General features: G+C 36.4%; 1 protein-coding gene and 1 long non-coding RNA gene across 2 annotated transcripts in view; both read right to left on the minus strand.

Annotated features, from left to right (window-relative positions):
- The window catches only part of igsf21a (immunoglobin superfamily, member 21a), a 220,161-nt gene that overhangs the window by 112,940 nt on the left and 93,930 nt on the right, over positions 1-13,291 (minus strand). The gene's annotated exons all lie outside the window — the stretch shown is intronic.
- On the minus strand, positions 9,694-12,074 carry LOC107075515 (uncharacterized). Its single transcript, XR_001477031.1, has 3 exons — positions 11,984-12,074; positions 10,655-10,703; positions 9,694-9,781 (listed from the first exon to the last, which is right to left on the minus strand). It is a non-coding gene; the product is annotated as an uncharacterized lncRNA (long non-coding RNA).

The raw sequence follows: 13,291 nt of genomic DNA on the forward strand, positions 1-13,291 counted from the left end.
AACAAAAGCAATAACTCCTATTTTACTGCAAAGCACAGCTTTGTCAAACAAAAGCATTTTTATGAGTCCACACAGAAAGATGGGACTTTAAAAACTGAAGCACCTCTTATTTTGGACAGGGGCAAATGTGATCTCACTCAGCATTAAACTGTTAAATGCTAGAGATACTCTGAGTTGTTTTTAGTGTTCAATTCTGTTTTGATATCTATGGATCAATATAAAAAAATGATTGACATGCATGTTTAATACAGCATGAGACTAAAGCTTTCATGATTACAGGTCATAAGAATATACCTGCAAGATACATATACAAAAATCAGTGCAAGGTCAATAGTTTATATTCTCTTGTATTTTTAGAAATGTTACCTGGAATGGGTTGATGCCAGATCTAGGGAAAAGGGACATCACACTAATCGAATCAAACCTCTATCAACACAAGAGACATTAATGAGCAGCAGGGCCCACCTGTCAACCTGAAAGGTAATGAGAAATGACATGCGACAAGCACTCAGTCAGAAATGCACAGCTTATAGATATCAACAGGAATCCCCTGGTGGAAAAGCAGAGAAGGTCTCTTCATTAAGGTGACATATTCAGAACAGCCCATAGCACGATTCAACCAAACAGGAGAACGAAACAGTAAGAAGTTTACATTGATTTGTGACTCCCTTATCCACTGTCCCATAAATAAGCACACTGGTATTATTCAGAAGACATTCCGAAGCTTTTGTTTTCTTTGCTACAGCCCAGTTCACACATCACAAAACCGCAACATTACTGCTGTCTTGATACTACTGTAAGCCTTCCAAGAAGCCTAATGCCACTCCGAGATGACTCCAGGGGATCACATAACTAACTGCAAACAGGAAACATCATGCAAAGACTCCTACAGTACACACTCAATATGTTTGTCACATCCATGGCATTATGGTGATAAGGCTTAGGGTGGTTGGACTGTAGATCACAGATGCTGTTCTGACAGAGCCAATGGAAATCCAAAAAAAAAACATGTCACTGTGATGTTTTTTTCTGTTTATATTTTTGTATTTTAATGCATTTTAGATATTCATTCTGAATATTGTTTTAGTAGAACTGCTTATAAAGGTTGCTCACCTATATAATTAATTTAGAAAAAAAAACTAATAGGATCATTTTTATACAGGATTACAAACAGTGAGTGTGTTCTGATTAGTTTGTGTCCTGAAATGTAATATGCCACCTACAGCAAGATTTGCTTTGCTGTTTCACCAAGGACCAACTGGAGCCTGTTGCTCTGTGCCTCTTAGTTGTGGTTCTGAATCTTAACAAGAAAAAGTAATACTTAAGTGGCAGAGGCTAGTCCACCAACAGAACATCCACAAGGATGTTTACAGAGGAAGTTAAAACTTAAAAGTCAGATGCTCACAGAGAAAAAAAGTGTCACTTGGACATAGACTTTAAAGACATATTCTTGATATGTGCAAACAAAACAAAGCTCTTCTGGATTTTGGCTTCAAATTCAAAAAGGAAATCAAGAATTGGACTGGATAACAGACTCATGTGATGACTCTTTAAAGCATTCTGAAGCAGAATGAATAGTAGACCATACAGTACCTATGAAAGGGGAATATAACTGTGGGTGACACATTGCATTTTCTGTTACAAAGCTTAGAACAACTGACTTGGGCAGATCATTTCACATCCATATTTGTCTGCCTTATTCAGTATGGGACATGAAAAATGTCAGCTTGCTTTTTAATTAAAAAATTATTGGTACATGAGGTCTTGTGTGGTTTATTTAGCAAAAGAAAGAAAAACAATTATATTTTTTTCCCAAACTTTACCTTTACAATATAACAAAACAATTCAGTACATTTGTAACATTCCAAAAGGAAAAATAAGGATTAAGGTTCTATATTTTTGCATTTTAAAAGTTTCAAAACATGGGACAAAGATGTTCCTAGATATCAGGATAACAGGTTTTGATGACAATTTAAAATGGACACAGATACTGTATATGGCTAGGATGTTCTGTTGGTTTTAATAAGAATGACCAAAGTCCTTTTAATAATTGCTGGAATATGCCAGGTTTCATATTTGGTGTGAGTTTGTGAAGAGCACAACAAATTGTCATGGAACATACTCCTGCACTCCTGTAACCTGCACATATATTTAGAGTAAATTATACTACTGTATATATACAGTAGTGTTTAGATTCAGAAAAAGTTTTTTCTTAAACTGCAAGATTTAAAGGGGAACTGCTGTTTCAGTTTCTCAGTACAGTTATTAAATCTCAATAACAAACTAAATTGATGGTATCAGGAAATTTGACAAATTCCAACTTAAGCACAAAACCATGAACTTTGTGAAAGTATTGTATAGTCACATTGTTGTTGAGAGGTCAGGAGAATTGTGCCGTGACGCGACCCTTCCTGCTCACTAGTCACTGTAATGACTAATGTAGAGTGATGTGCAAGTGAATAAATACAGGTTATGCAGATGCCATGTCACTGCAGACATGTTCCAATGTGATCTACCTGCAGAGTTAACTAGTAAGTTGCATTTGTTGGCAAAAACGCAAAGTCGACAGCAATATTTCTATTGGATTAAAACAGATGTATTCACAAGCCTGCTTGTTTACAATGTCATAGGACTACTACACCTCGCCGGAAGTCGGTTGCCTCGTTGTGAATCACAGAATATGGTGCCGCACATACCTGGAAATTTCAAATTAGAGGTTTTACATGTTACTGTGTACGTTTTACTTTCTTTGTAGTTTGAAATACACTCATCAAAGCCTATTCTTTCTAACCCCAAAATATAAAAATAGAGTTGCAGTTCAACTTTAATTCACCTTTGCCAAGTGCTTTTTATTTTTTCACAACTACATTAACTGAAACAACAACTCACAGCTCTTTGCCTCCCACTTTATTTCTTAAGACTGTTCATCCCTGCTTAGATGTTTAGCCTGACAGAACAATATAGCAGGTCATGCTGGGCCGGATCAGGGAGGCTGGGGAGGGCTTTGGCTGTTCCATGACTTCCATTGCCCCAACAGCATGAAGCTGAACCCAGACGGTGGTTTTCACACAAACCCTGAAAGAAGAAAAACTACTAGAGCCCTGTTCTGTTACAGAGAATAAAGATGGATGCCTTACAGAAAATAAAACTGAATTTTTAATAACCAAAAGTAACCTCAAGACAGAGAATATTTTAATAATTTCAAGTAAACTGTATAGCTGTGCAAATAGATAAAGAAAAGCTTTTCACTCATGTCTGGCTGGACAACCTGTAGAAAACATCAAATGGAACAAAATCTCTACAGTTGGTCCTTGTTTCTGTGCTTGCACAAACATGTCTTCAAAAGACAGCCTGAACTTCAGACTTTCTTCAGAGGCATTGCTGCCTTGTAGTGCTGGGAGTCTGGCATCAGTTCTGGTCCTGGGGTGCTATCTGTGTGGAGTTTTCCATAGCTATTCCAGTGGAAAAGTAGATTTTGGTCGTGTCATTTCTACAGGATTGAACTGCCTGCCAAAAACACAATGTATCAGTATAAATCCCACGGACCACCTGGACAATTAGTTATGATGAATAACTATGAAACACCTGAAAAGAAAATAAATATCTTCTTTTGCATTGTCATTAAAGAGCACCCAACTGTCCACCTTCAAAAAACTAAAACACTACGATTCAAAGTCCCACTAATCTACTAGACAGTTTTCTGTACTGAAAAAAGGTGCAATATTGAATGGTGCTAGTTCCAATTTTGGGTGCCTGAGATCAGGGCATTTATATCATGCAGCCATGTGGCCTACCGGGAAGTGTCATATTGACTGACAGGACATTAACAAAGGTGTCAAGACTCAAAACTCAATTTCTAATCTGACTGCTTCCATGTGAAACTGCACCTTGAAACACAACTAAATGGATTTATCTCATATATAATAATAGAATTATTGCAAATTGGAATTATAAAGAAAAAAGGGTTTGAACATAAGGTGTTAAAAGTACAGTATGTATTACCTACTCTACCTGTAGTAATATAATATAATAACAATAACATCTAAGGCAGTTACAGCAAATATAATGTATCACTTTTTCAATAATGAACCAACAACTATCAATAGACAGGACCACATAAAAAACCCCCAATATTTTTGGTTTTTTTTTCTAGTTAAGATCATGTTCTATGACATGGTTTAATGTTTTCAGGAAGAGCTATTGTGTTTTCCTCCTAATTCACAGAAGCACATTTATAAATTGACTAGAATTATCCTCGAGAAGAGTATTTCTGATAAACCCACTGAATCATATTCAATCATCAGGATATCCTGACATGTAAGTAAAGGTATTGGATATCATAACAATAGGGCAATGCAGCATGAACCCTTTAAACTTTAGACATCCAGCAGCAAAAACTGCATGAAGGGGTGGTATCTGCATGAAGTTTTTATGAGTTTGCTCAGGTTTTTTCCCACCATCAAAGACATACTGTACTGGCAAATTAGTTGACGTCTGGGAACATTTGGTCCTGGTGTGAGTGTGTCTGCCCCGTGATGGACTGGTGTCCTGTCCAGGCTGTATCTTGCCTTGTGCCTGTTGCTTGCTGGGATAGGCTCTTGCTCTCCCTCAACCCTAAATTGGATGAAGCGGTTAGAAAATGGAAGGATGGGTTCAAAAAAGACTTGCTGTTTAGAAAAGCATTATGTGGGAGCATTTTCTCTGGGACACTGCAGAATGAAGTTGTACCTGTAGTACATCTGCTACAAGCTGACCAAGTTCCAAAATCTACAGTAGGTATGTCTGCTCAGAGTGGTATAACTTGCAGTTTGATTTTTCTTGCATGCAATCAGATGAGAAACAGCCTCCTGAAATATTTCTTATAGGACTCATTTCTTCCACATTAGAACTAGTATATCATAAAAACAGTGGAGACGTGTCATATTGTGCACATGTACTGTATATACAGTATAAACAGTGACAGTACACACTAGAAGATACTGCAGCATTGATTCATAGTGATCACCATCACCATTTTCACCCATGATAGTTTGCATGCTTCAGTTGATGAATGCTGGTCATGACAATACCTTCGGGTATGTCCCATCATTGTCCCTGGCAACATGTTCCCCATGGACCTATTTACAATACATATGCACCAAATGTCCCTGTCATTTTCACAACGTGGTATTCTAAATAGCTTATATAAATCTCCATCAGCTTATATAATATATAGTTACCCATGGATCAGGATGCCTGCTTGGGTGGGTATGTCTCTTTTTTTACTTTAAAACTGGTTTATGTACACTAGTTGACTTTTTAATGATGAATAATGCTGCAAAATTCATGGAAAATATCCCCTGGCCAAATATTGTATGTCACTTCCGCTGAAGAACAAATCCGATTTAAACTGCTTAAACTGCTCACAGGAAACAAATGAATCGCATGGCAAGATAAAAGCTTCATTTTCATACTCTAAAAATACAATCATATAAGTACAATGTGACAAAACCATACTACTATTACTCACATTTAAAAGACTGGTTGGAGAAACAAAGTAAAAGAAGGGGATGAAAACAGTGAGAAACAACTCTGTACCCTACCCTTGCACCTCTACAGGACTGACTTGAGACTTTATGAGGAAAAAGTGATTCCACTCTCCTGGAGAGGTCAGACTATGGCAGAGAGACCTTGGTTTGATCAGTTAAATCAGCCTAGTAGGGTTTCCTTCTCTTACGTTCTTTCTAAGCCATCATGGGTGCCACTTGACAACAGCATGCCCCAATTAACTCACTGCGCTGTGCCAGTGAGCTGAGAGCATGGCACAGTGGCAACGCCCCTTCACTCATTCAATCACAGCATGCACACAGAGGAACTAGCTACAAAACGTCCCGGGTGATCATTACAGTAACATTTGCTTGCATCGTATCTCAGTTGCAAAACACTGATCAATCATCTTGTAATGAGATCTTTGCCTTTTATAATAATTATTATCAGCATGTAAAGAATATGTTTCCTGTGGAATATTTCAGAAGTGGTTTGTTCTTCAGCAGTAGTGACGTAGAGGATTGGTCACAGAGGATTTCAGTGTAGGCAAGTTGCCAGAGGACAGGTTACATGGACAGCTTTTCAGAATTACTCATTATTAAAAACTGAACTACAGAAAGCAATTTTCTAATTAAAAAATGAGAATATTACAACCAACATACATTCTGATCAGTAGGTAACGATATTTTGTACAAGCAGATGGGGGTTATATAAGCTCTGTAAATAGGCCAACTAACTTTATAAGCAGGCTGTTAATTTCTCAAGGTGATGGACAACATCCATCCATTTTCTAACAGCTTCTTGCAACTGTAGCCCGCGGAGTAGCCAGAGCCTATTCCATCAAGCAAATGGCTCAAGACAGGATACACCCTGGATAGGACGCCAGTCCATCGTAGGGCAGACAGACAAAAACAGATCCAATTTTTCCTAGAAGCCATTTAACCTATCAGTATGTCTTTGGACTGTAGGAGGAAAACCAGAGCACCTGGAGCACCCATGCAAACATGGAGAGAACATACAAAATCCATGCTGATAGCACCCCAGGTCTGAGACTGAACTCAGGGCCCCAGTGCTGCAAGGCAGAAATTCAAACCCCAGTACTTTCCTGACAGACAACATAACATGAACTCTTTTTTGACCATTTGTGAATTACATCACCCTCACACATCACCCATCACACAAACACCCTCTATATTATACTTGTAGATTGTTTCAGACTCCCACAGCCCTCTGTGTATAAAAGCTCCGCCTGTTCTCTGTCCTAAATGTGCTCCCAATTACTTTTCATTTGTGTCCTCTAGTCTGAACTCAGCTCTTCACCCTAAACAATTTTGTTGACTTTGCCAGTACTTTGAGGATTTTGAATGCCTGAATCAAGTCCCTTTAGGGTCCCAAAATTTATTCTCTGTCCAAAATTAAAGAGATTCAGGTCTTTTAAGTCTTTGAGTATAAAACATTCCTTCAAGCCTTGGAAATGTCATTCTACCCTTTTCCATGGCTATTTTGTGCAAGAACGTCACACCAATGAAGGAAAAGCTATGAAAAAAATGGGCTTAAGAACTGACATTAGATGCACATTTTCAAAACTGTTTTGATCATTTTCAAGGTAGGAATTTGCTTAAGTTTGATGGCTTCCTCTGAATGACTAGCTGTACAGTCCCATGTGGTTGCCCATGGAGCTTGGTATATAACCAGCAGAGTTGTGAGGGCACTCAGGCTTCTGGTTCACATTAAAGTAGACCACAAACAGAATCCACAAAGATAATGCTTCTTCAATAATGAAGAAAGTAGGAAATGTTTAATTCACACTCTTTTGCTCTTTTATCTGGTTCCAATTGGAAGCATCAATTCCCTAGGTGAGTATCAGCCAAAATTACAAATCCTACATTTGGAGGAAAAAAAAGTAGATAGTTTAGTCAAATAAAAGGGAAAGATTAAAGAAACTTCAGCTGTGAACCTTGGATAATTGATTTATAATGTATTAGCACTTGCAATAAGAAGTATTCACTAGGGATGTCAAGCAGTTCCTTATAACCTCCTCTCTGTTCTTTGTAGTAACCAAATCCCAAAGATGACAGGCTTATTCCCAGAAGGCTCTGTTAAACCCAGGACTGTCAATACACAAATTAGCCCTTTCCTCTTCAATAAAGAAATGAGACTTTTCTTTTTTTTCCCCTGTGCTGCCTCATTATTCAACCATTTCCCTTTAAAACAGGTTTGTTTTTTGCAGAAATCTGATTAAAAGCTTCATGTGGCGAGGAGCCAGCATTTCATAAAATTCTGTATTTCAAGTGTATAACAATTTATTTTTATCATTTTTAAACACCAATTTTAAACATTTGTTTATACAATCAACATCTGAAAATGATGGAACAGAGGCTCCTACGTGCTTCCACACACAATATAATAATCTTTTCTACTATTTTGTCCTGTGCAATGTATACATACTGTATTACCAATTTTTTTTTACGTTTTGCAATATGTAACCAACTGAGGTATGTTTAGCTAAAAGTCAGAAAATGCACCATTAGAAAACAAAAATCATTATTCATAAGATGCTTGGATATTATACATTGAGTAAAAAATAACAGAAGCTCTAGTTTTGCAGAACGATGAATATATCCCCTTTTAGTTTTGTCGGATCTACTGATCGGGCACTGTCGTGTTTTTTTTTTTGGTTCTTTTATATATAACTTAAACACAGTTGAACATAACACAAGGAAATGCTTTTTAACTGGTACTAAAACCGTTATAACTTGTCCGTTTACAGGTCAGCCACATTCTAACATTACTCTAGGGAGTGTCTCACAATTACTAGACTAACTGAAACATGAGGGAGTGTGTTAAAACTACCTACCATGTCAGGTACTTTACCTTCACTTAAATTCTTAACCTAAGAACGTGCAAAGATATTAAATGCTAGCTGTTTCATAACAATATGAGAGGTGTGAGGCATGCTTGAAAACAGAGTTTTATGAAACCTGATGACAAAACAGCTAATGAGTTCTAAAGCCTTGTTTATGTTGTGAAAACCAACTGGTTTTAACCTGATTGTCTTGCCTGATTGCGGTGCTTGGCGTATGATAAGAATTTTAATGGAGTAAAACACTGTGTCTAATTAGAACAGAAGAACGTTTTCTCACACTCTGATATCTTGCTGATTTACCCCACAGATCTGATTATGCTACGATATTAATAATCATGGGATAACAATTTTCAGCTGGTAGGGTTTGCTGCCAGCATGCTGTTTAGAGCCTCCCAGTACTCAGTTAGAGTTACAATTAGTTGAAGACCATTATGCACAGCAATGGTAAACTAGAGTTATTTCACCATATATATCAAACAAAACCATGGTACCTTTTCATTTACCTGTTGATCGAGTCCATATAATTAGAGCTCATGCTCAGGTATAACAGTAACATATCATTTTACATTTTAAGTTTCTGCATAAAGGTTAAGGCTATATCTAAGCTTTTAGCAGGAAAGTAGAAATTAGTTTTTGAGTAACCCTCAATAACCTTGAGTAAGCACTGCACTGGGCAATGTAGACACAATCAGCATAGTTCTCATTACAGTTCCCAGCTCTTCAGTGTTACAAGACATGATATGTGTAACTACTGTATATCATAACACTAATTTAAAAATGGTTAATTACACTTAAGATTGTCATAGCTTTTATTAAATGGAATAAATAGTTATGCATTCAAAAGAGGAGTATGAACTTTTACCTTAATGGAAGTGTAATGTATGTAGAATTAATTGTAATATGTACCCTATTAAGCAGTGGTCAGTACAGTTTAACTCTCATATTCAATGTTTTGAAAATTAGAAAAATAAAATAGTTTCAATAAAAGTTTTAACTGTTGCCAAATGATCTATTATACATCAAATATAATGTAATTGTACCCAGAAAAGCTGAAGTACAATTAATCTTTTTCTGTCTGTCATGAAGACTGGCAATTGTATAGATGAGCCTTCAAGACAAGATGACGTTAGAAAGCAGGTGAAATTGCATTTTCAAGATAACTGCTCGCATTTTAGTTTGATATTATATACTTTAAATTAGCTGAGTTGCATTCTATTATCATTTGTCTCACATTCGTATGTGTATAAATTTAATCAAGTCAGACCTATAAACTAATTTGACTTTTTTTTTGTCTTTTACCTGAAGTCACCTTTTTTGAGATTTGGCTTTATCTCCATTCCCATTACAGGTCTACAAAGACCTGACGTACCTGCAACTGCAAGAATTTTACTGCAAAATAAAAGCACAACGGCATTTTTTCTGCTAAATGAGTCAATGCTTGAAGTTCACTATTAAAGTTTAATCAGCTTAAAGGTTAAAATGGACGAAATATGTTTTATGTATGTGTTATTAGCATCCAAAGTTAAGACACAAAACCTTGAGATAATGACATTAATATTCAGCACTCCTAGCAATTGCTAAACATGTGGTGGACTGGGGAGTTGCAGATGGTTTACTGATATTTAACTCAAAGAGCATTTGCATCTGACCTGTTTTAGATTGCCCTTTTTCATGAACAAACAGGGTTTCTGAGCACAAATTAGGTGGATGATGTTAATGCCAAAGCAGCCATCTCAATTTACATGCCTTTGTTTAATCAAGGGCAAAATTTTCATCTTAATCATCTGCAACAGACATTGTGAGGAGACAAGTCATGAAAGTCATGAAACTGTATAAGCGTATGCTTAAGAATGACAGGAGGAAGAATTTCATATACAAAAAACTGTAGGTATCATTAGTAGAACAAACGATTGCATTATACCGATGAAACCGATTCCCTAAGATTCATCAGAAAAAGTGTGGGGATTTAATTGTTCACTAAACCCGGAACAATTGTTCACGGAACAATTAATTTAAATGCTAGATTGGTACAAAATATGTGGCTTTTTCTGTTTCTTTTTATAGACTATTGTATCATCAACAGGCCTATGACTCTTTAAGATCAGTTTACAAGGCAGATGAACAGTAGGTGTTGTGTTAGAGTACAGGGCAATGGAAATCTTTGACAAGCCAAAGAGTCTGTTGTAATTCTGAACCACTTAGGTTGTTATAATGGTGACGTTCATCTTCAGGAGAGCTCATCTTCCCAGCTACACTACTCACCCAAGATGTTTTTTCTTACTTTACACCATCAACGTTTCTTTGTCCTCATCTGCTTTGTGAAAGGAAAAGGGCGGATCAAAGCAATAAACCAGCTACGCAGAGCGACATCTAATGTTTTTTCTGCCACAAGCAAAAAGTCAGCACTTGGAAAATATAAGCTAATTTTAAATGGAAATTAAAAATTCATAACAACATTAGTGCATCCCCTGAGACACCATTTTACTGAAAGGAAAATAATTTAAAATAATGTAAATTATCTACTTAAATCAAAAAATGATTTACAAGTAAGATGTAAAAGAAACTGTGTTAAACAGCGGTGGTGTTGGAATGTAGAGTTACCTTATAATGCTTTTTGTTTATTATCAAAATTGTTCATTTACTGCGAGGCAGGTTACAGCCGAGTGGTTGTTTCTAATGATAGCTTTACAACCAGAAATGAATACTGAATTTGTGATGCCATGAGGAAACACTATCTTAAATGGTTACATCAGCATTGGCTCTTAAATTTGTTCCGGATTGTAAGTACATTTTCCTTAGCATGAGATGTAAATGAGGGGCAGCCTCTACGATAAACATGGAAAGCTTTGGCTGTGATTTGCATTAGGACATTGGAACCTAACATTCCATAACATGGAAGATGTGTTCAAGGCACGTTAATGTCACGGAGATCAGAGGAGATACTTTTATACGAAACGTTCCATACTATATTGTTTAATCCCCCCCCCATACACACACACACTTTTAAAGAGACTCTGACATATTCAAAATGTGCATTCCTGCATTTCCCCACATGAGCTTATGCCTTTTCTTTCCTGCAGTTTTGCAATAACATTTAATCTACAATTTCCCTTACCTGGTACAGCAATAAATCACCCTATATTTGTAATTTCCGATTTCCAGCACAAACGAGTTAAAAAGAGAGTGATAATAGCAAATTGGATTGAAATTGTTTATCACTGAATGGCTTTTTTCCTCTTCCCCACCTCAGGCAAAGCCCCACATGTTGGATAACGTTTCTACCTACCTTTGCACAGTGGGTGACTGTAAGAATGATCACTACACTGTTAGCTTTTCATTGATCACAACTTCACAGAATCATTGTTCTCTATGTACCTGGGTCCACACCAAGTCAAGATGTGCTATAATTAACAAGCTTTATGCTAAAGCTTTGCAAATTAGCACATGATATTCAATGGCACATTCTATAATAGAATGTGACATCGTACCATCCTCAGGGTTAAATGTTTACGTTTTCCATTATTTAAAGGTCAAAATGGTGTATGAAAAACATCCTCCAATGATTTAATTTTTCTATTGTTTGTTTCATACCTCAAGATCCTGTAATCGTTCATGTTGTGAAGTGACATTTTTAGGCTTTACTGATATGCAAATAATATACAACAGCTGCCTCAAGGGAGCACATCTCCAGCAGTAGACATAGCAGCAAATAACATTGTTCTCACATGGAGCTGACTGCACACGAAAGGTCAAGGTGACATCACAATTGCTATGTGCCTCTCATTAAAACCGATATCTACCTTCAGTTGCTTTGATTCTGACAAAACCATATTGTCTGTCTGTATGTCCATCTACTTTTATATTTGAAGTTGTTCAGGTGAGTCGCCATGCGTAGGCTGCAAAGGAACAAGTCATAGGTTTACTCCTTGCTGAAAAGAGAAGAACAAAAACACAATGTTTCAGCCGTGGAGCCTTCTTCAGGTGTGAGGGTTCAGGTTGACACACCTGAAGAAGGCTCCACGGCTGAAATGTTGTGTTTTCTTTCTTCTCTTTTTAGCATGGAATAAACCTATTACTTGCTACTTTTATATTTTCTCTTTACAACAAAATAACCATTCAATTTGCAGAATAAGCAATAAATATGTTGTACTGCATTAATTTGCCATTAATTATAATTAGGAATTTGTTTAACCGATGCCTTTATCCATGGTGATATACAATCAAATTAATGAACTGTAAAATTCTAATATTGCAGAATTTAGAAAGTTCTAAATTTCTAAATACTGTTATACAGTAATTAGGTTTCAATGTATGATAGAATAAGAAAAATGAAAAATAAGACACTCCATTTCCTGAGCTGGATTATCGGGATGTACATTACAAAAAGGAACCTGCACCTCATCTTTACTCATCTTACTCTTTTTTAAAAGAATTTTAGGCAGACATCAGGTCTGCTCTTTCTTCGCTCACCAGAATCCCTGTGGTTCCAGCTACAAAGCTGATTTATTAGCACTGCATTTTGTGATATATTCTATGGCAACATTACTATGTTTTTATAATTAATTCTTAAACAAAGATTGAATTGAATTGTTCTGTTTGTTCTTGTTGCTTAAACATATTATCTTGCTCTGCATCTGCTGTATGACTTATTCCCTGCCTTGCATTCTGCATACTGTATGTCTTTTTTAATAGATTCATGTTGTAAGATGATAAAGGGAGCAAACAGCACAGTCAACTGCACTCACATTCATTAAAAATAATACATTAAGTGTGCGTGTGATTAACTATTGGACTGCTGAATTTATAATGGGTAGAAAGAAATTAAAATCGGAAGTTTAATTGAAGTTATGGCTGTGTTCTTGTGAACCTTCATCTTTCTACCTTTGTTTAGGTGTCTTT

Source organism: Lepisosteus oculatus, chromosome 25 (assembly GCF_040954835.1).
Source record: "Lepisosteus oculatus isolate fLepOcu1 chromosome 25, fLepOcu1.hap2, whole genome shotgun sequence".
Lineage (NCBI taxonomy): Eukaryota > Metazoa > Chordata > Actinopteri > Semionotiformes > Lepisosteidae > Lepisosteus > Lepisosteus oculatus.